This window comes from Schistocerca cancellata, chromosome 1 (genome assembly GCF_023864275.1).
Source record: "Schistocerca cancellata isolate TAMUIC-IGC-003103 chromosome 1, iqSchCanc2.1, whole genome shotgun sequence".
Classification (NCBI taxonomy): Eukaryota; Metazoa; Arthropoda; class Insecta; order Orthoptera; family Acrididae; genus Schistocerca; species Schistocerca cancellata.
In genome coordinates this window covers 1,222,826,355-1,222,850,811 of record NC_064626.1, presented here as the reverse complement: position 1 = coordinate 1,222,850,811, position 24,457 = coordinate 1,222,826,355, and positions in this window count along the sequence as shown.

Sequence of the window (24,457 nt, the reverse complement as noted above, 5' to 3'; positions counted from 1 at the left end):
GTCTAGTAGTGGTACGTCACGTCATGGGGAACAACATTTGTTAGACACAAAATATTCGCTGATGCATATATACTGTTGAGAATACATGTTATACTTTTGTAAGGAAAGCTTGCCAAAGGAATGGAAATTCTAGTATAATGTATCGTCTCTTAGCTAAAGAACGCCGGCCGGTGTGGCCGTGCGGTTAAAGGCGCTTCAGTCTGGAACCGCGTGACCGCTCCGGTCGCTGGTTCGAATCCTGCCTCGGGCATGGATGTGAGTGATCTCCTTAGGTTAGTTAGGTTTAAGTAGTTCTAAGTTCTAGGGGACTGATGACCACAGATGTTAAGTCCCATAGTGCTCAGAGCCATTTGAACCATTTTTTTAGCTAAAGAACACAGCTCCGTCTACTAATATGAGCAGAAGATTCTTAACGTTTGGTTGCATAACGTATAAAGTTTAACTGGCACAATTCTCATTTGACAATAGTAATCTTTTTCCTCCAACAATCTTTCATTTAAATTTACTTAAGTGATCAACAACTGGTTTTTAAATGATTATTTCAAACTGTCAGTTTCAAACCATTGCAACCAAATTTATCACTAAAGGAAAAGGAAACCAGCGACCAGGCTATGAAGACCAGGTGATTGTCGACCGACAGCCGTGTCGTCCTCAGTTGTTCATCAGAGGATGCGGACTGGACGGACATAGGGTCAACATGCCGCAGTCCAGGGCGTTGTCGGCGTTGCTCCTCAATGAAATCACAAAGTTGAGTGTATCCCGGTCCAGATCTCCCACCAAGGAGAAATCCCGAGCAGTACCAGGAATCGAACCTAGCTCCTCCACATGAGGATCCGTCACGTTGACTACTCGGCTACATAGTCGGGCTAACAAAACGCCATGCACAAACACAGTGGGCTACAGTTTTGGAATCTTAACATCAATTCATGCAGATATTACAACTGGATTTATAATCTATGCGACGTCATTAACTGGTTAGTATTTGTCCATGGTAATACGGTTACACAGTCTTTGATGCTAATAAATTCCCCTACGATGTACAGCATACGTGGTCGTTTGCATAAAGTTTTGTTTACAAATACGTTAGAGTTCTGGCGGTTGGACTCATAGTTTCATGCATCTTACGAACAGAACATATTGCAGTACAGCATCGTTTCTTTAATACAACTTGAAGACTTGTACCTTTATGCATAGATTAATAGTACAAAATGCCGATCGCTAACCGTCTTCAGTTATAATTACCTTGAACTTCGCATATTGTCCAGCTCCTACAGAAACCAACATTAAGTTTAATACTGTCTCCTCTAGAACAAAATAAACATTCCCCGAACCAAAACAAGTAGTGTTACAAAAGTAACCGAAAGAATATTTTTATGTCATTGTTTCTACAACTTGAAAACATTACAGTTGAAGGATAATCATTGAACATTTAAGAAAGCTACAATTATTAAAGTATGCATGGCTCAGTAAACTGGAGCAAATTCAAGCAACCATTCAAAAATCTTTTAGAAATCAACAAACTATACCCCTTTCGCTCTCCACAAACCTTTCTGTACCGGTCCTTATGGGAACTCGTTTCATAACTGAGAACCGCCCGAGTGACCAAAGTGGGTGATACATTGCTATTTGGGGTGGGCGACTTTTTTGTTGATCAGTGCAATCTTTGGACAACACCGGCATATCCAGGTGCATTTTCATGCACTGGTTTTGGTACATTGGTATTTATAATGATGTGTATAGCTCCGCTGCCGAGTGAAATACTGCAATACCACAACAGCAACGCTCTACTATTCTCCAGATAACGCTACCAATGCTAACATTAAACTGATATAGAAAGGGAATTAGGCTATTTAGTAGTGCGTACATATCTTTAACTAATCATAATGCTATTGAGCGAATAAAAGTCGATTTTCCCCTTCTCTCTCGTTAAAAACATATTCATAATTTGAAACTATCACAGCAGTACACAGCACAGAAGCAACAGACCGCAAGCACTTATATTAAATTCAGCTGCAAGTAGGAACCGAGCTGAATATCAGAACAACTAAGCTCAAGGAAAGCCAAAAATGTACATCAGCTTTTCTTAGCTTAAGTATGTATGGGCGATAGCCGATAATGTAACAGATATACTGATAACTTAAATCTGTTGATGGCTTTGCTGCAGCGTGTCACTTTCTCGTCGTATGATTGAAAATAAAATTATATGTCAAGTTTACTATATGGGAAATAGTTCGTGTATGATTTCACTTAGGTAATGGGGGGGATGGGAGAGGTCCCCGAACCGCCATTTGGCTATGTTCTTGACCCATTCAGATGATAGACTCTTGATGCAGGTGGAGACAATACAGAGACAGAAAGTACGAAAACCTGACTAGGCGACAAAGTAGAAAACAGTGTTTTTATGTTTCTTTGACTTCACTGCCTTTGTCACAAGCAAACAACCAGCGAAATCTGAAGTTTCTGTTTTGTAAAGGAAATTGTAAATCCTTCTCATTCTATATTCATTTCTTCCCATGAAGGACTGCCAATGGTATGTGTATACAACAACCAGTGTCAAAGAGAAACATTGTCTTGTTTCTCGTTGTAAAATAAATCTTAATTTCTTTTGCATGGCAATCTTCCACAGCAGGTATTGTTTCAAATTGCAACAAAATTATCACCTGACTGCAAGGATAATTTTAATTTCTTTAACGCACTATAGGTTCGCTGACTACCAGACCCATCTTCAGATGCACGTTGTATATGCACATCTAATCGCTGTTGACTTCTTCGGGTTCAAAGCTCAGGCCAACGCCCATCAAACAGAAACCTTAGCTGTTTGTAACAGGTGTTTATTTTGTTTGGTGTTGTAGACCCAAGTTTATCACACGTTCTGTTGATAGGTGATGACAGCAAGCTGTGGTCCGGAGGAAGTTATACATAATTGATAATGTAATAAAGAGATTAAAAATCATTCCTGCAGCCAGATGATAATTTATCATTTCATCTCTTCACAAGTTCCCGCCTCCCATCTCGACGAAAAGTTGAAATAAATATTATTTATTTTTCCGCCCAAGCGCGGTAACGAATACCCTTCACCAGTAGCGAACCGTTTTAATTTATAAAGCATTTACTGTGAACTTTTTGTGCTATTTCATCATTGTATTTCCGTATATATAAAACAGTGTGTGCAGAAGATGCTTTATAAACGAAAGCGAAACATGTCTGGTGAAATTGACTCATTAACTGTAGTTTGCTCAAGACGGAGAATGCAATATTAATTAAAACTAAATGTTGCTTACAAATGTTGTAATTTCATACGAAATAGCAAACTTATTTAAAAAGAAGAAAAATACCAGAAGCAGCTTTCCCACAAATAATAAATTACAACCAAAAGTAATCCATGACGTAAATACGTCCAAGAGTCCCTACCGTAAATCAGGAATATACAAACTCAAATGTGATACATGCCCAAAATTCTACATTGGACAGACAGGCAGAAGTTTTGAAATTAGATACAAAGAACATATTGATGCTCCAAGACTTGGTAACTTGATCAAATCAGCATTTGCAGCCCACATTGCTGAAGAAAACTATTCAGTGGGAAACATTGAGGACAACTTATAAATTTTGCATCTTACAGAAAAAGGAGCCACTATGAACATATTAGAAGAATTAGAAATACACACACACAAAAACAGCACCCCAGAATATATCCTTAACGAACAAACAGAGTTAGCTAACACCTCTTTCCTGAAAAATTTCCAAAAATTAGTTTCCAGCCTCCAAAGCAAATAAAATTAATACACCTATCTGCAGATCAAGTAGCAAATTTATATGTTACTATAATTCTCATGATGCCAAATGTAATAAAATAATATACTATTTTACCTATACAGTTCTAGATATATATATATAAAACTTTATAATTAATTTAGCAATATCAGGTAAAAAAAAATTCAATGTCTCTGTACTAATGTAAAAGGCATTACAGTTTTGTAAATCAATATATGATCCTTTCCAAACATGGGACATCATCGTCAAATGGTACGATATATCATAGCATCTGTGATACTTATATGTTTGTAAGCTCTTTGTATGTATCAAAACATGTGGTGCGTGGTTGAAATGATCTCAGCGACAAATCTAAAGTGTACAGTGAGAACTATTACGTGTGCAACAATGAGGATGCAGTGGGAATGCATTTACATCGATTGGACGAACGCTATTAAAACAAACACTCGAAACCGACGTTTCACGTAAGTCACATGCAACGAGAATCTGTAACGCAACCATCTGCGTGTGGCGTGTTTATAATTATGTTTTATCTATATTTTAGGACAATTAATCTATAAAAACACACCAAATGTCAGAAAGAAAGCGTGTAAACCGTCTGAAGATGAATCACAACGATTCGAAACCGGTAACGGTTTCCTTTGAATAAAGGAACTCAAAGTATATTTGTGGCTGGTTGCTGTCCTAACACCATCAACATTTGTCTTCAAACAACAGCCACGGTCTCCAACATGTCATCATATGACAGAATTGCATAAATGTTGCTTGTATTCATCTGTCACATGACCAGTACATAATCCTCAAGTTAGTCTCCTCCGATATTTAGTTTAGTAACATTTACTGAGACGAGAACAGCAACAAGTGTTAGCAACAACCTCTGAATAAGGCTACTTGGTCTTGGTAATAAGCTAACACTGCGATGTTGTGGGTGCAAATAATTATCCGAGAACTGAATATCGTACCACATTAATTTGATGCGACGTCATCGTATACACTTGGAATGAGAAGCATAGCTACCTTTTCGGATTATACTACCAATCACATGCATCATGTGATGAAGCAGATCTGTCTGAACAGGCACGATCTACATGGCAATAAAGCGATACGTGCATAATCGTCGTTCACTTCGGTAGATGAGAGGTTAGCGCGTCTGAGTACCAAGAAGAGGAATTAATTGCTGGTACTGCTTTTGATGTATTCTCCGAACAAGCTGTAATCAACGTCGAGAGGCCAGTTGAGGAGGTACTCCAATGAGAAATAGCGGCAATGAGGCACTGACAGGCGACAAAGGCTAGGAGAACACAGAGCTAGCCCCAATCCCCTCCATAGTGTAATCAAGTGGTGCCTCTTGGAAGGGGATAACCTGGAGCCCTCTTGGCATTGCAACGTCCTCCGGACTAGATGACAGACTTATTTCATAAATTATCTAACGAAACACATAATAAAATACACTTAAAGAAACGACAGATCACGATGGGATTATTCGAAAGGGACGGAATCGGTAGATGTGGTGTACATGCACACAATAACGAAAGATTACTGTTTCAGAAAAACATTGCATGATTTATTCAAGAGAAAGACAGTCATACACTGCTAAACTCAATAACGCTTTGGTTCACCTTTGGGCCTCGTGCAACAAATTATTCGAATTGCACTGATTAATAGAACTGTTGGATGTCCTTAGGGATACCGCGACAAATTCTGTCAAACTGGCGCACTGGATCGTTGGTTAGAGATAGTTGGAGGGCCTTGCTCGTAAGGCTCCAACCAATTTCAGTTGGGGAGACGTCCTACGACATTGCTGACCAAGGAAGGGTTTCGTAAGCACGAAGACAAACAGTAGAAACTCTCACCATGTGTGGCTGACCATTATCTTGCTGAAACGTGAACCAAGGATGGCTTGCCGCCAAGAGCATCTCAACGAAGCATAGAATATCATCGACCTTCTCCAGATTGTTGCGCTGTGTTGCGTACGACAGTCAGTTTGGTATCTCAACGCTGTCTGCGGCGTCTGCAAACACGTCTTCGGCCTGGAATCTCAGTGATTGAAGGAAAATTGTCTTTAATGATGAATCTCGCTACGAATTAGTACCCAATGACAAGCGAAGACGTGTCCATAGCACACAGGAGAGGGGGGGGTGGGGGATAAAAATCTGACTGTTGCCCGCCATAACGCCCAACAAGTAGGTGTGATGGTCTGGGGTGCCATTTCTTTTGAAAGAAGGTGCTGTTTGATCGTCTTCCGCGGAACTCTTACAGTACAGTGGTAAGTCAACGACCTTCTACGCCATGTTCTGCTTCCTTTCATGGCAAACAATCCTGAGCTAACATTTCAGATAAAGCCCGCTCGCTCATGTGAGAGTTCTCAAAGCTTGTCTTCGTGCTTGTCGCGTTCTACTTTGGCCAGCTGGGTCGCCGGAACTCTCCCCAACTGAGAACGTTCGGGGCATTATTGGTAGGTCCTCCAAACATCTCGGAATTTTTGACGATCTAACGCTACAGTGGTCCGCAGATCGTGGTCTTGTGGTCGCGTTCTCGCTTCCCGAGCACAGGGTCCCGGGTTCGATTCCCGGCGGGGTCAGGGATTTCCACCTGCCTCGAGATGACTGGGTGTTGTTGTGTCGTCTTCATTATCATTCATCCCCATTACGGTCGGAGGAAGGCAAAGGCAAACCACCTCCACTAGGACCTTGCCTTGTACGGCGGTGGGGGTCTCCCGTATCATTCCCTACGCTCTGATACGGAGTATGGGACTTCATCATCATCATCATCAACGCTACAGTTGGGCGGAAATTGGCCAGATATCTATCAGCATGACATCCAACAATGCGAAGACGATTAATTGCTACCATTAACAGAGGTGGATCAAGGTGTTATTGACTTCCTCAGTGTAAGAAGTTCTTGGTTCAAAAAATTGCTCCGAGCACTATGGGACTTAACTTCTGATGTCATCAGTCCCCTAGATCTTAGAACTACTTAAACCTAACTAACCTAAGGACACCGCACATATCCATGCCCGAGGCAGGATTAGAACCTGCGACTGTAGCGGTCTCTCGGTTCCAGACTGTAGCGCCTAGAACCTATCGGCCACTCCGGCTGGCTAAGAAGTTCTTTCTCTTGAATAAATCATCCAATTTCTTCTGAAACTCAAATTTGTTTCGTCTGTATGTGTACACCACTTCCATCGATATCCGTCCCATGCTGACCGTTCCTTTCTGGTGCGTCATTTTCTTTAATTTTATTTATTTTAATTTGTTTTTGGTCTCAAAGTGTACTTCTCGGAGCGCTTACAAGATAAACCTCCAGCTATATAGATTCGTTGTGGAGAACAAGAATGTTTACATTATTAGAGGTGAACAAAGCGTAAAGTTTGGATGAGTTTTTTCTTAAGTAACACGGCGACGATTATTTGCGATTTGATTTACGCCTGGGACGTGCACACAGCCTCTGCCGTAGGATTTGCTTTTAATAGGGAACCTATTTCAAAGGTCTTTAAATGTTTGCTCTCCTGATTGGACAAACAAAGAGCTTTACCAAGAAATCTGCTTACTCTCCGGATTCAAGTTTCAAAGAATCTTCTTCGGCAGTGATATTTCTATAAGCGCAGCTTCCCAACGCTGTTGATGAATAGCGGGGGATTCAGAAATTACTTGCGTGGGTGGTTGTTTAATTTAAGTTGACGACTACGCCAAGCAAGTGCGATGGCTGTAAACAGCTCACGTGTGTCTCCTTTGAAGAGCAAGTCATTTTAATGTGCTTGATTCCTCTTACATTCCGGTAAACATAGAGGCATAGATACATTTGTTGTGAACATATCATTTAGACGCCCTTCAAATATCTTTCTCTTCTGCGAGCTATGTTAAAGTGATGGTGGGAGCAACTGAAAGAAAACACTCGATCAGTAAGTTGTAGTTTTACACATCGGTTGGACGGTTTGTTCACTATTTTGAGTGAAACTAGTCTTTGGGAGTAATTGAACGAAATCACATGACTCCCCCTGTTCGAGTTCACGTATCGGTTAGACTACTCATTCATTCTTTTGAGTCAAGCCAGTCTGTGGTAGCATCTGAATAACAGCAGTCGCTTCTACTGATTACAGTTTTATGCAACCGTTGGATTATTATTCATTCATTTATTTCGAGAAAACTAGTCCTTGGGAGCTGAATGAAAACAGTCAACGCCGTCCAACGCATTCTGTACTGGGCAGAAACTTCCGGTTGTTTTGCCATTGTTAAATCGTTATTTTTGACATGGACGCCAGCAGGTTTTCATGTCAGTAAGGGCAACAAATTATCGACAAACATGTGACTTAGAAAATGTGAGGACATTGTTATCTGCTCATCTTTTTCTCATATTATGTTACGAATGTCGCTAACATGCCAGTGTTACAAATATAAACAATGTAACAGTATGACAATCGTAAAACCTATATTTATATCCCCTGATTTTATATTTTCCTGCCCCTTACATTATTTTCGGGTGCTGTCGCCGTAAGCCTACAAATTTCGTATGGATAACATTTCACACATTTTGCACTAATCAAACACCGTTAAAGGATTTAATATCAAATTTCAAATCGATTTATGTGGAAGTTGCAGTGTGTTCCCACTTATGCACAACATTTAGAGTAATGCGTAACAAAAAACTTAACAGTTTGTTTCAAAATCTAAATCATTTTCGTTTACGGGAGAAAGAGATGTGATATTTTTAGGGGCGCTTTCAAAACTTTTCCGAAATATTTTGTCACCTGATCATACACTCAACTGAAATGAATCATCGAAGACTGCATTTCAGTTTGTTTGTCCTCTTAAAGGCAAGTCTTGTAATCCATTAGCAATGTGCAGGAAACAACTGATTTCAAGTTAGCGCGTTTAGTCTGCACTAATCTCCAACATTCTCATTCACGATATCTTCAGCTTTCTTAGTTTTTGTTTGCCGTAATATTAAATACATACCTGACTTTGGAGCTGCATCTTTATGCCATTCGGATTTCATGTGCATTTTTACAGTGCCGCGGAATTTTTTATAAATTGGTAGATGGACGGCTAATGATTGCATCATGATGACTGATATGCGTTTTACATAGCGGGAGAACAACACAAACCTTACTAAGCTTTCGAACAGCCAAATCATGGATATAATAACGCCAAGTCCATCAGGATTCGTGAACTTTCCTGAAAAAGATCCTTCCACAATAACATTGCTGTAATAAATTGGAAGTACAGGCTGTATCATAATTAATGGTATAAACGCATACAGTTGAAAATACACAATACTAAGAGCAAAAATGTGTCAGTAAACGAGCGGTCTAAACCCTGTGCCTTAAGATCTACGAGCACTTTGACACTGGGAAACAAATTTACTGGGTATTTGGTTGGTTTGTGTGAAGGGACCAAACAGCGAGGTCATCGGTCCCATCGAATTAAGGAAGGATGGGGAAAGAAGTCAGCGGTGCCCTTTCAACGGAACCATCCCGGCATTTGCCTGAAGCTATTTAGGGAAATCACGGGAAACGTAGATCAGGACGGTCGGACGCGGATTTGAATCGTCGTCCTCCCGAATACGAGAAATTTATTCTGCTGCAAGTTTTTTGCCTTCCATGTTTTGGGAGGAGGTGTTACGGACCAAAACAAGAAAAACTGTCAGTAAAAATGGGCTTTAAAGTACTTACCATAACAGCTATAAGCACTTCTTCAAGAGAAGAGATGAGTTTTACAATAACGAAGATGAACAAGAGATTATAGTTCTTAAAGTAAGCACTCTGGAGCCCATATTTATTGGATTTTTTCGTTTGGCCCATACTACCAGCTATAAAAATATGGAAAGCAGAATGTTGGCAATAAAAGATATTTGTTTCACAGTATGGGAGATAAAAAACTGCTCGTAGGCCTGTAGATATCACTTCAGAGTACATGTCCACTACACTTTTTTAATTCCAGCATCGTGCGCTTCTAACTGCATGCATTACGAGACACTGTATCAGCGATTATACAAGTGTGTTTTCATGTCAGAAGGGAAAGTACTTTTATGTATGGCATGGAGAGTTGCTGATGCCCTCTCGCACACTGGAGCTAAGTGTTCGGTTATTCATGTATTGTTACTCCTAGACTCATTGCTGAGGGCGACAAGCTGGTATTTGTCCAGTTTCGAGTTAAAGATGCCAGAGATTCCTAATAATTCGGGGTAATGTGTCTAGAATGACTAACCAGAACCATATGTTTGGACGACGTGAGCCTTAACCATATATTCTGAGCAAATTTCCATAGTGCACATGTGTCGGTACTGAAATTCTCCACAACTGTTTTTGATTTTATTGCTTTTGTGCTTAGATACAAATGGAGACCATGACAATACATGTCGTATTTGTAGTAGGAGAAAACTAACATACACTGAAAATAGTACAGGACCTCACATGGAACCCTGAGGAAAGCCTGACACTATGTGTTTCCATTGTGACTTCATGATGCCGGAAATGACGCATTGCTGGCGAGACGGCAGGTACTAGCAAAACTACTGCACTAACCTTAGCAAGAATATTAGGCTGCTCAGTTTGACAAGTAAAATGTAGACAGCAACGTCAGAGGCTTTTGCTGAAGCCTAAGAAGCGCATGACAATCGCCTCTTGCCCATCCATGAAGGACTTCAGGTAGCCTGTTACCATTTATTAAGGCAGATGGTGTGCAGCGATATTTAGGTGAGCCTGACTGATATTCGTCTAGAAGATTGCTTGTAATTATGGATTTGTTTGGCTGTCCGTGGACTAATAACATAAGGTCTTGTAAATTGTTGAAAGAATGAAAATAGGCCGGTAATCAGAAGGTACTGTGGAAACTTACTTTGTAGCTGTGGCTTAGATTTTTCCTGTTTCCAGGCCTCAGAGAAAAAACTTGTGATTAAGGAGTCGGTGAAGGAATCTGTTATAATGGGCAGTAATGTGTCAATAATAAACTTCGTCATTTGGACTGTGATGCCACCGTGTCCAGTAGACGCTGATCTGATATTCTTTATGACTTCATTGACGATACATAATTTTTCGTGGCTACTATCATTTATCCCGATGAAGTATTCAGTAAGTTCCTGTTTCGTTTGCGCTTGTGGAAAAATTGACTACAGAAAAATTGAGAGATATCTTCGCTGCATTCACTGCACACAAAACTCACGAGCCGTACTGATTACCTCGGTTTCGTGACAGCGCATTGTAGAGAGGTACCTGCTGAAATTTGGGGCTTATCATCAGTTGTTATTATGATATGAATAAAATGAAGGCTGTAGTACAACATGTACTCAATGAGAATCACCCACTGTTTGGTCGCCTAGGTTGGTAGTAGTTACAAAGGCGATGACTTCCTACCAGTACCAGCAAGTACTCATCAGAGGCCACACAGTACAAATAAACATCCTTGTACAAAGTAAAACGAAATATAAAAGAATGACCACATTAAATTAGCATCTGTAGGTTGTCGACCATTATATGAATTTTGAAGGGATAAGCTTCTGTGGAGTGTTTCTTGTGCTGCAACTGATGTGTCATATTAACAACTATTTGTTGTTTATGAATATGTGTACACTTGATGACCAGGGAACTGGGTGGAACACTTTTTCGTTCCCTAGCATGGCAAAATTTCCAAGACCGAACTTTCACCATGTATATCCTTCTTAACAGGATCTCGTACACATGTCGTAGTTTCGCCATTCAGTCAAACGGCAGCTTCATTTCATTTTGTTGTAGATTATTTCTACTGCCCAGTGTTTTTGGACATGTGTGGCGGTACAAAGAAGGAAAGGATGGTTTCGTAAGACTAAATGAATATTCAGTAAAATGAGATTGAAGTGAGAAGCTGTATGGAATTCCCAAGAGGCCAATCGTTTACTGCCCAATGTGACGATAATATTCTGTGTCTAGGTCAACACTATTCTTCACAATAATTCCTCCTTTGGTTTCTTTCCTCCATGTTACCGTGCATAGCATGTAACCGTTTCTATATGTATTGGAAATGCAGGACATGCGAGGGGCCTAGGTGCCTTTTGCCTCTTCAGGGTAGAAAATTTGAGATTTTGTAATACTCCACTAACCTGAGACCTATAGATATCTTTGCCCCAGCGTAGATGCCGTGCTCAGGTTGCGAGTTAATTTTTCTTGAAGTGAGTCTGTAAAATAACAAGTGAGAGATGACTAAGGTTCTCGATTCTATTAAATGATCTCTTTGGTTCCATATTTGATGTAATTGTATGATTAGTTCCATATATCTGTAAGCGAAATATACCGCTGACAATCTCGCTACAGGCTGACTCTCGACACGAAATCAATATGCTTTCTACCGCGCTTCTAGCGGGAGAAGAAGATACACGAAGTGCTTCGTCTGAAATTGTTATAAAATGATGTGTGAAATAAGTGGATTAGGGATTGGCATTAAGAGAGTATTCAGAATGATAGCCAATTAAATCCAAAATCTCGAGTATTCTCTCTGTAGAAATATAAATTAAGTTTGCTTTTCTCTTCGTATAGCTTCCATACTTTATTTATTTTTTCAGAGATGATATCATTCTGAAGGTTGTGCTTCATGTTCTACATGTTTGTCTTCAACGTTTGCGAATGACGTAGTAATTCTTTCTTTTTATGTTGGCAAGGACGATCAATGCCCATGCCTCTAGGAAAAACGCAAGAATGTATTAGCACATGTTATAGGTAAATTGAAAGTTCATCCGCTTGTTGTCGTTCTCATGTCACTTACTGTTGTTAATTTGTTCGAGGTATGGATATTGAAACAAAGATATCGATATTTTACGTCGATACTGTACGAAATGTAACGTCCATTTGTAAAATACCATGTGTCGACTTTTTGGATTCGTTTCTGAAACTGAAGGAAACTAGTGAAGTGCACGCTCGAGCTGTTTCAACAGATGGTGCAGTATTTTCTAATTACAGCAAATCCGACAACTGATGTTTCCTTACTGTCGAGAACCTTTCAGAGTAAACCATTCAGCGTACAGTGTTGAACATGAGGCTGCACACTAGACATCACTACGTGTTACCATACCATATTGACCCATAAGAATCATCAACTACGATTGCAGTGGGCACTCGGTCATCTAGATTGAACAGTGGATCAATGGAAACGCCATACCATGTCGGATGAATCACATTTCTTGTTACACCAGGTCTATGGTCGCGTTCAGCTATGGCGTCATCCAGGCGAAAAAAGGCTTCGCGCCACGGACGCAGGCGGGTGGGCACAGTGTTACACTGTGACGTGCTTCCACCTGGTATTCCATGGGACCTGTGCTAATCTAAGGCACCTCTGTGCACTACGTTAACATTATTGCGGGCCATCTGCTTGATGTCTTCTCCGACGATAGAGGCATCTTCTAGCAAGATAACTACCCGTGTTACAAGGCTATAGTAGAGCTACCGTGGTCTGAGGTGCTCAATATCGAGCTCACGTTGATGATTTGAGCAAAGAAATTGGCTTGATCTGAACCCAGTAGGACATTTAAAGCTCAAATGGCTCTGAGCCCTATGAGACTTAACATCGGAGGTTATCAGTCCCCAAGAACTTAAAAGTACTTCAAACTAACTAACCTAAGGACATCACAGACATTCATGCCCGAGGCAGGATTCGAACCTGCGACCATAGCAACCGCGCGGTTACGGACTGAAGCGCCTAGAACCACTCGGCCACCGCGGCCGGCGACATTTAAGGGACATTGTTTGTAGCCATCTGGTGCCACATATCCCCGAAAAATTACCATGAACTTGTCGAATCCATTCTACACTGAATCGCTGCAGTATTGCGTTCCAAAGATAAAACAGCGTTTTTAAGTAGGTGCTAATAATGTTTTGGTTCAAGGCTCTGTGTCATATGAACGTGGTGCCGTCATGAGAATCAGTTGTAACGTTCAGTGTACCACTGCATCTCCATCTGTATTGAGGAAACCGCTATGAACTGAAGGTCAGATGATACATCTCACTGTACCACTCACTGGGGCGTCTTTCCGTTCCATTTACTCGTGTGGTGTAGAGATGAATGGTCATTTAAACGAGACGGATGCTCACTGTTATTAGTATAATGTCATTTTTGTGACCGGTGCGAGAGATATAAATTGGTTGTTGCATAATATTCATGGATTCCTGATTAAAATCTGTTTCTTGTAAGTTTATAATTAGGGTTTCGCAGATGGTTTGCTTCTATCGTCAGTGGTCTACCAGCGTAGGTTCTTCAACATCACTGTGGCGCTCTCCAGGGTGTCAAACAGACCTGAAATCATTCGTGCTGCACTCCCTTCCTCATATTCCATGCTTTGCTTTCTCAGTTTCTCAGGAACCATACACCTGAGCAATGTTCTAGAATGGTTCACTTAAGTGATTTTTAAGCTATCACTTTGGTAGAAGAACTGCATTTTCCCAGTATCTTACAGCTACATTTCTGCATACATACTCCGCAAGCCACTGTGTGGTGTATGGTGCCTCGTACAATTACTGTTCATTTGTTTCCTTATTCCACTCTCAAATGTTCAAATGTGTGTGAATTCCTAAGGGACCAAACTGCTAAGGTCATCGGTCCCCGGTTTTACACAATACTTAAACTAACTTATGCTAAGAACAACACACACACCCATGTCCGAGAGAGGACTCGAACCGCTTACGGGGGGAGCCGCACGAACCGTGGCAAGACGCCCAAGGCCACGCGGCTACCCCGCGCGGCACTTTCAAATGGTGCGAGGGACAAAAGACTGTCTGTATGTCTCCGTAAGAGCACTTAGTTCTCTTACCATCGTGGTCCTTAAGGAAAATATACGTTGGCGTCAGTAGAATCGTTTTCCAATCAACATCAAGTGCTGGTTCTCTAAATTTTCTCGACAGTGTTCCTCGAAAAGAACGTTGTCTTTCCGGCAGGGATTCCCTTTCAAGTTCACCAAGCATCTCTCTCTGTAATACTGACGTATTGATCGAACCTACGGACAATAATCTAGGATCCCTCCTCTGAATTGCGTCGATGTCTTTCCTCAAGCCGGCCGGGGTGGCCGAGCGGTTCTAGGCGCTACAGTCTGGTACCGCACAACCACTACGGTAGCAGGTTCGAGTCCTGCCTCGGGCATGGATGTGTGTGATGTCCTTAGGTTAGATAGGTTTAAGTAGTTCTAAGTTCTAGGGGACTGATGACCTCATAAGCTAAGTCCCATAGTGCTCAGAGCCATTTGAACCATTTTTTTGAACCATATTTCCTCAATCCGGCTTGATGGCGATACGAAACATAATAACAGTACTCAAAAATGAGTGGCACTAGTATTGCTTGCAGGGTCTCCTTTACAGACGAACAACAATTTCCTAAAATTTTCGCAACAGACCGAAGTCCCCCGTTCACCTTCCTTACTACCATCCCAACGTGCACGCCGCATTTCACATCGCTTTCATTGTTACGCCTAGAAACTTAGTCGACCGGATTGTGTAAAGCAGCGCACCACTAATGTTGTATTCGAACCCTACGTGGTAGTTTTTCCTACTCGTCTGCATTAACATACATTTTTCGAAGTTTTATTCTCCTACAGTAACTCAACTGCGACACATTCCTGTGCAAAAAAGTGCTATCAACAAAGCAGCCGCGGACCACTGCTCATCGAGTCAGGTCATTTATGTATGTAAAGAATAAAACGATCCTAACACATTTCCCGGTGGCACTCTCGGCGATACTCTTTATCTTGTACACATTGGCCGCACCGGGCTCTTGTACTTAACAAGGCTGCGAGCTACGGAGGGGCGGGTTTTTTGGTATGTTCGTTCGTCGCACTGTTCACTGCAAAAGTTCCCCCTACCTCAGTACGGCGGCACATCACCATCCCGTTTCTCTGCATATGTATGTACTGCGCTGACGACGTAACAGCGTCGTTGAACAAAACGCCGTTTAGTTCTTAAGCTGCCAAGTCCGCGTAAACTCTGGTAGCAAGCCATCCTGTAAATTCTTATAACACTTTTCGGGGGGAAAGTGGTTGCTTAGTTCTCTCAGCCAAATGTCAAAATCTCTTATTTCATTTCATCTCTTATTTTATTTCATTTAAAAAAAAAAAAAAAAGAAAGAAAACCTGCCATCATCCCACATGCAACTCAGTATCGACGCAAGGCAGCCAGGAATGTACGTAAGTCAAACCCGAAGAATTGCGCGATTTCACAGTCAATATTCCGCTACTAAATCTGAATTTCACGTTCAGTCCTTTCCAGTGGATTTCTGTTAAAGAAATTGCTCGCCAAATAGTCCATACACGGATACGAAACATGCCACGCGGAATTTTACAAAGGCCGAAAGTTCACACGCGTTTGTCTTTCCAACAAAACAATTCTAGAACTTCCGTAAATGCAACTGCTTCTACGGCAACACAATCTGGACGCGAAATAACAAAAACTTCTTCATTTTGCACATTATGCAGACGAACACCTTCAGCATGACCTGAACGTTCAATAGCTACCCAGCGACCCCTCAGTGCTGCTCCTTCCACAGCCTACAACCACCTGGCAGTGCGTGGGAACTGCTAAACTCTGATTGGTGACCACCAAATAAGAACAGTCATTCGAGATCATTCTCGCACCTAAACTCTCCTACGCCAATCACTATTCCCAGTTGCATTCACGTCATTTCAATACGCAAATATTAATATAATGTTTAACAACACCAAACGAAAGGAAAAACTAATCTAGGAATTTATTTAGGAAATTATTACTCTGCAAACGGCTATTCTGGCTGCCTTCTTACAAAGTCAAGTACTCTTAGACATACGTCATCTGGGGTGAGGGGAAAACACAACTTTCGCAGAACACAGTTACGTAATGTGGAACAATATACAATATTGAATTTCTACGTATGTCCCACTTGCACACTCTCACTCATTCTCATTCATTCAACAACAACAAAAAAATAGATATTAATTGAAAAATATTCTTTTCTAAATTTTATATTACGTAAATGGAAAGTAGTAAACGTTTTTAATATGAAAATCCAAATAAATTGGCCTGACATTTTGTGGACTCCAGTAATGATTTCAAATGATACTAAATGACAAACTGTTATTATTCCTAACTGAGTTTTTCAGTCTAAGTGTAAGTTTGGGGTGTTTTAGGTGGTTTACTCTAACTCCGAAACTACGACAGACAGCAGGCTGAAACTTTTATACCATATTCTCTTGAATAACAAAAGGCTGTGTATCGTCTTTGAACAATACTAAACAATATTTAATATAGTTTACTTAGATTCTTAGGAGTCTGAATATTCAGTCGCTCGAAATGACACAGCTACCGCTTCCTACGGCTAGCATAGCGACAGGTGCGAATGAGTCATTGCTAAGACACAACTGGCTGTCCCCTTCACAGCCAACGGCTCCAATGTTACGGGCTGTTCTGCAAAGTAGCTTACTGCAGTAAAGTCGTCTCGTATTGACTCGCGACGTTACAGACCCAATCACATACCTGGAAACCAATTCCGCTTCCTCGTACCTTCATTAACAGTCTGCAGTGGGCCACCGTGTCAAACGCTTTCCCGATATCTAGGAATAGGGAATCCATCTGCAGGACTTCGTCAATGGTTCTCAGGATGTCTTGCGAGAAAAGGACAGCCTGAGTTTCCCACGATCGATGTTTCTTAAATCCATTCTGATTTGTGGAAATTTACGTACCCAGGAAATGTATTAAACGGAACAGAGAATACGTTCAGGACTTCTGCAGCAAACTGGTATTAAGGATACTGGTCTGTAATGCTGCGAGTGGTACCATCTGCCATTCGCTTGACCTACGATTGAGCTTATGTGATTTCGTGTTCCTACAAAGTATTACATCCAGTGATTTGTGAGTTGACTGGCTCCAGTTGTGCTTAATTGATAATGTAGTCGCAGCATATTAGGTTTTGATATGTTTGTCCAGTGCACAATTTTGCAGTTTTGAACATTTAAGGCAAGTAACCTATCTTTACATCTTTGCAGCACTTGCGAATCTTATCAGGACCAGGCTGGATACTCAAGCAGTTTCCTTTCCTTTTTTTTTTTTAATCAGACTGAGTTTTAAAATGATTAACTGCATTAATGTGTACTGACTGATATTACTTCTATAATGGTCTACCGGGAGATTAATATCGGATAAACCAGAACTCCAAGCCGGCCGGAGTGGTCCAGTGGTTCTAGGCGCTTCAGTCTGGAACCGCTCGATTGCTAAGGTCGCAGGTTCGAATCATGGCTCAGGCATGGATGTGTGTGATGTCCTTAGGTTACTTATGTTTAAGCAGTTCTAAGTTCTAGGGGACTGATGACCTCAGAATTTAAGTCCCATAGTGCTCAGAGCCATTTTTGAACCAGAGCTCCAACGACAGACTTTAATAGGTTTTTAGTATGAGGAACCCACGGTTTCCGGCAGCTAGTTATAAAGTTATTGAATTTTGTTTGACAACAATGAAGTGGTCTCACGTATCCCGTTCCACGGCCAGTTTGTTCACCAGACATTACATCGACGGACTACTTCTTCTAAGGCCAAGTTAAGAGCCTAGTATACGAGACTCCGGTCGATACTCGCACTGACCAGATGGCTAGAACTATAACAGCCACGGAAGTAATACGCCAGACTGCTGATATTGTTGAGCGTATAAGACAGTCGATGGTGCTTCGTTGTACATTCTGCCGTGATCGCGGTGGTCGAAATTTGAACAATACCTTTAAGCGAACAGTTCTGCATTTGTGACGTGTTAACTTGTACACTGACAGAACAGACTGAACACACTGTTACAGTGTACATGTTTCGTCTGAGGGTTATTGAGTTTTTCCGTGTTGTGTGCTGTACGTTTCGGTTATTGCGCATTAAGGGGTTCTCAACTGCTGTGAACTTATTTCACAGAAACAACAGCGACCTCTCTAACAAACTGAATAATCGTTATATCACTCTGTAACAAAGAACAGGTGATTGAAGGTATGTTGTGCAGAGTTATTCAGAAGGTTTTACTGAAAAATTTCTGAAATTTTTCAAAAGAGTTCTGGTTCACCCTATATTAATAACCTGGTAGACAAAATTAACAGTAACATCTGACTTTAAGCAGGTAATGCAGTTGATCATAGTGAAATTCCGGCTGGAAAAAAAAAACGCTGCATGAATACCCAGAATGATCTTGATAAGGTTCCCAAGTTGTGCAAAGAGAGGCAACTTGATTAAAATGTTCCGAACTTTAAAACTCTGTTCGAAACTGTCGTTCTAACTATTCTATAGATCTCTGCGTCGCAAAATTCGGTTTGGACAGAGCGCCTGTTCATCACTTTCATGTAGCTAATCAGCAGAGCTTTTTGTCATGGCTAATAGTTAAATTTGTTTTTCCGATTTTCCGTGCGATAAAAAATTACCAGTTCACCTATGTATGTCTCAACAGTCATCCTTGAATATCACGAAAAATTGCACGGTGGGAGGGGCAGGGTTCTCTCCACCGCTGACGCCTCTTCCGTTAACAGCGGAAGCACGCTACGGACGTTCATTTTGTTTTTAGCTTCTTCGTTGGCGTTACGAGTTAGTTATTTTCGATCTCCACACAGTTCTTTCGTTCCAGTCATTCTTTCCTAGTTATCTGTCTCCCATTGCTTCGTGTACGTATTTATCCCATCTTTGCATCGGTCTTCCTTTTCTTCTTCTTCGGGGCTGCTCACAGTTTAAAATCTTCCTTGGCCACCTTTGGTTAGGCATTCATTGTACGTGCACTTACTATCGTTGTGCTGTAGTCTCTTAAGTTTTTGTTATGGACCATGATATCTCAATTCACCTCCATACTTCCTCCATTTAGTATGCTGCCTTGCCTCATTATCTGCAGACATTTTCTCATATCGTCCTTTTCCCTTATTCTAATTTCTTCTCCAACTTCCCTTTTTGAGGTCACATCTCAGCTCTCTATTGGTCTATGTTCTCCATCCACTGTGAAATGTTCTTAGCTTACTGGTCTGGCGAATATTATTATTCCACATATCCCACGCAGAACTTTGGTAGCTTTCTTCCCCGTTACTTTTCTGAAAGTAGTACCCTTCTCGCGTGTACTGGGGTTCTTATTGTTCCCCACTACTTGTAGGTCATCCAGGATTTTATTTCTTCTTCCACTGTGTAAACCAAATCATTTTTCATACACATGCACTCTGCCTTATCCACATTTAGTTGCAAACCACATTTTGTACACTCCTCTGTAAGCTTTTCCAACGTGCATGTTATATCGGGTTCATCTTGAGAGAATGTTATATGGTCATCTGCAAATGACAGAGATTGAAGTACATCATCACAAATCTTTATTATCATTTCTGGGCATATAATGTACCAGCCACTCAGTGTCTGCTCCAAATAAATGTTAAAAAAATAGGTCACACTCAACAACCTTGTTTTCAGGTTCTTCTATGTATCATAATTCATTCATTATATTCTTCTCTGTTTATCTTTCGCATGTTTATGCAATGTTGCATACTGATATTCCCATCAGTTAAAAATATTTATTTATTATCTTTTGCTCTTAACAAACTATATCCGCAGTCTCTTTACCTGATGCAGTTTGTATAACACAAATTTTAAGGTTGCAAATATTAAACAACGCATTCATAAATCATTATGCAATGTTGAATAAATCTGCTACAGCTAGCATAACGTATCCTAAGAATCCAATACCTGTACCTGTAAAGTTAAACATTAGTAGATGTGCAGTTTTACATATGAATTCAGAATTGGTATTCCTGGAGCAACTGGTGCTTAGAATCTACACTTATCGAAGTATAATTACTCCCTATAACTATACTCTACATTGCTACAGCCTGCTTATTACTGAATTGCACCGTCTGAGGTTATGTCATCAATATCGATATCTGCTTCTGGGAGTGAGATACCCGCCGTATCTTCTGGAAAGCTTTCCTGGTATCGCATCAGTGGCTCTGCACTCTCAGAGTGACTTTCTTCCAAGCGCCTACAGTGCATCGCCACCAGACTCATCACGAGACATTTCTCTTGACACCTTCCAAGAGAACACCGGACGCCCGAACTGTTCCCTCACACTGACTTGTCTTTTTTGCTCGAGTTTTATTATATGTTGATATTCACCTAGTTTAATTTCGGATATATTACACTGAGTATCAACCAGCTTCACATCTTGCTCATTACTGGCTAAACCACATACATTATCTGATCATATGTCTATTCCCTGTCTAAATTCAGTTCTTTCTTGGCAATGAAACAAATTATATCATTGTATACTTACCGGTGCATAGCTGCGCGTCCTTATCCTAATCTTATTAATGTTACAAACACACAAAGGATATGGGCCAGGCATTGTCAAAAAATGTGTCATCTATTCAGAGGAGTTCATATAATTCAGTTTCTCGCAGATGCTTGGGAAAATTCTATGTGCCTACCGTGCTATATACTCCCTGCATCTCACCCACATATTTATTCGGCAAGCTTCGATTACTTTAATAGTTTCTGGTCATCTATGTTGTGGCCAGTATAGTTCATATTTTTGCTATATCACATCCATGCTACCCCTGGCAAGCACCTATATACCGCACTTTTATGTCTATTGCGTAAAATCCTGATAACACGATGAATTATATGAGTACATGGTATCTATTCTCTTGGACATGCCCCTAGGAACGGACAACACGCATTCATATAACTGATTTGCCGTGATGGGCAAAGAATCTACATCCTTCAGTCTGGATGCACATTTACGTTCGACCTTCAGCGGGAATCTACAATTAGCGAGGCTGAGGACAGGTACGTACATTGTAGCTGGATGGCGTGGTGGGAAGCAACTGCCAAGTAAGCAGGAGATTCCAGGTTCGAGTTCACATCCAGCACACATTTCCACTCGTCGCCTCTGTTTCCGCACAGTACCGATGGAACTGACACCAACAGTTCCCACCCTTTACTTTCCCTTCTCCTTCCCTCCCCATTCAGTTTACATAACACCAGGAGTGCTTCGGCAGACATTGTAACAAAGTCTGAGCATTATTCCCCTTTGCGTGTGAGGTAGTTTGACTGTACATGCTAACTTACAATTTCGAACTCATACGCTTGTGCCGAAGCTGACCGTTGCTGTCAAATGACATCACTGTGTATGTCAAATGCAGATATTAGTAGCTTGTATACGGTTGTAAATAGGTCACAACCTTCTAGATAACTCTTCTACTTTAAAGTAATTTTAGTAGCAGTAGCATGAGCCTGTACAACAAAAGCCGTCTGATATATATCATGGCAGAAAGACAGCACGTAGCTGATGGACGGCGCAACGGTTTTCTATCGAAATAGGAGCGCATTTCTCCGTAAATGTCGTTCACTGACCGCGATCGTCTTGTGATGTTACGCCACAACGGGTAAACAGCCCATTTTGGTCAAAATGTCGTGTCCCCAGAGGAATTTCTTTTTTTTTTCCGTTAGCAGGACGTTATTAATTCAGCCTAATGTACGATGCCATTGAAGAGTGCTCAGCGCTGCAAGTAGGGCCCCATTCTTCTCAAGTTCCTTCTTTTGTTTTACTTTGGATGGAGGCAAAAACCTGTTAAAGTGCCAGTGTACATATTGTGTCGTTAAAAAAGCAAACACGCCGACCAAATGTTTGCATTTCGCAAGAGGCATCGACTACGGCGTTCCAAAAAATACGAAGAAGCCGCGGAGAAACTCGACTCCTCCCGTATAGCCTTACAGAGCAAACGGCTTGACGTAAACAGCTACCGAACTTATGTTGCACTTGACAGATCGTTGAACGGAGAATATTTCGTAACGTGTTGGCAGTGGCGTAATGCAAGACTTTATGGCACACTTCTGTGGTGTAGATGTTTACTTGGTGTGTGTGTGTGTGTGTGTGTGTGTGTGTGTGTGTTGCATTTATTTGGCATCTAGTTGCCCAGCTATTTAACCAAGTGCATTTGTTTACATGTACATTCGCTTGCTTGTGTGAACGCGTGCGTATTGGAACTCCAGGCAGAACTGCGATATAAAAGATAGTGCTCAACTCACTGTCATTCGGAGAACTACGTTGAAAGACACACAGTTTTTGCGCACTGTTCGTATCCTTTGCAATTAATTTTACTCCGCACTGTTTCTTTAATATTTTCAAATTTCCTATGACTCTGAGCAAATGGCTCTGAGCACTATGGGACTTAACTCCTGAGGTCATCAGTCCCCTAGAACTTAAAACTACTTAAACCTAACTAACCTAAGGACATTACACACATCCATGCCCGAGGCAGGATTCGAAAATGCGACCGTAGCGGTCGCACGGTTCCAGACTGAAGCGCCTAGAACCGTTCGGCCACATCGGCCGGCTTAAATTTCCTGTTCACTTGACACCAGTATGACGGAAATTCGTCCTTAATTGTCAAGTCCGTCATCCCGAGGGACGGTAGTTTGCACACTTTCGAGAACAAAACACAACTCACGAATAAATAGTGATATTGTGATGTGGAAACGTGAATAGAAGAATTTATGTATCCTTTCCTTCTGCAACAACTGGAATAAACGGACGCGACTGCCTCATTCACCTTTCAGTAACTATTTAAGATGAATTCAGACGAAAAGAGCTTCTGCAGGTTTTATGCCAAAGACTGCCCGTATTAATTATATCAACAGCGGAGGGCTTCAAGGTGTTGACGTCAAACGGAAAACAAAGCAAGGTATGTACAGCCACAGGTAATTTCATACGAGGTGTGTTCTCAATGATTGGAATACCAGAAAGAAGATGAGGATTAACGCAAAGAAGTGTAGAACCAAAGTGACACAAGAGACGACAGACGTAAATCTGCGTCTCGGATGAACAGTTTCTAAATTCAGTACACATAACATCAAAGGGTATATGACAAATCCAGTCATCTAATCAGTCACAAGGAGCAATCACAATGTAAACGGCGCCGAGAATGCGACATATAGTAATCGTGACGCGAATGTTAGAAAGGAATAGTATATAATACACGAAAACTGTCATTTATATCCGATGGTCGTAGTATGTCTACATTATAAGTATGGTGGTCCTGTCACGATTTGAGCTACATTTTTCGTGACATTCTGTTACTCAAACAGTGCAACCGCCGGCCGCGGTGATCTAGCGGTTCTGGCGCTGCAGTCCGGAACCGCGGGACTGCTACGGTCGCAGGTTCGAATCCTGCCTCGGGCATGGATGTGTGTGATGTCCTTAGGTTAGTTAGGTTTAAGTAGTTCTAAGTTCTAGGGGACTTATGACCTAAGATGTTGAGTCCCATAGTGCTCAGAGCCATTTGAACCATTTTTGAACAGTGCAACCGAACTACAGCCTTCTTACTTAAAGCTATTGTTGACATGAATACGCGAACGAACAGGAAAGTCGTGTTAGTATACGCGCCGAGGACTCGTATTTCACACGGATGCTATGTTATGACTCATAAATTTTGAAATAAATACCCCTATACACCTTTACACACGAAAGGGAATACTCTAAAACTCTTGAAACTTACATATAGAGATGGTTAAATCTTACGGCTACATGCATACGACGTAGTGTGTAGTCTTCGAGAAAGTGTTATACATGTAGAGTTGAGAATTTTATGTGTGAAATTACCACACGGTTAATTTTTATCAACAAATGTATATTAACTATGCTTGCTGGGATGCTGATACCCTTAGCCGCACCAGTAGGTTACTACTTCGTGAAAGCAATAAATAACAAATAATACTTGT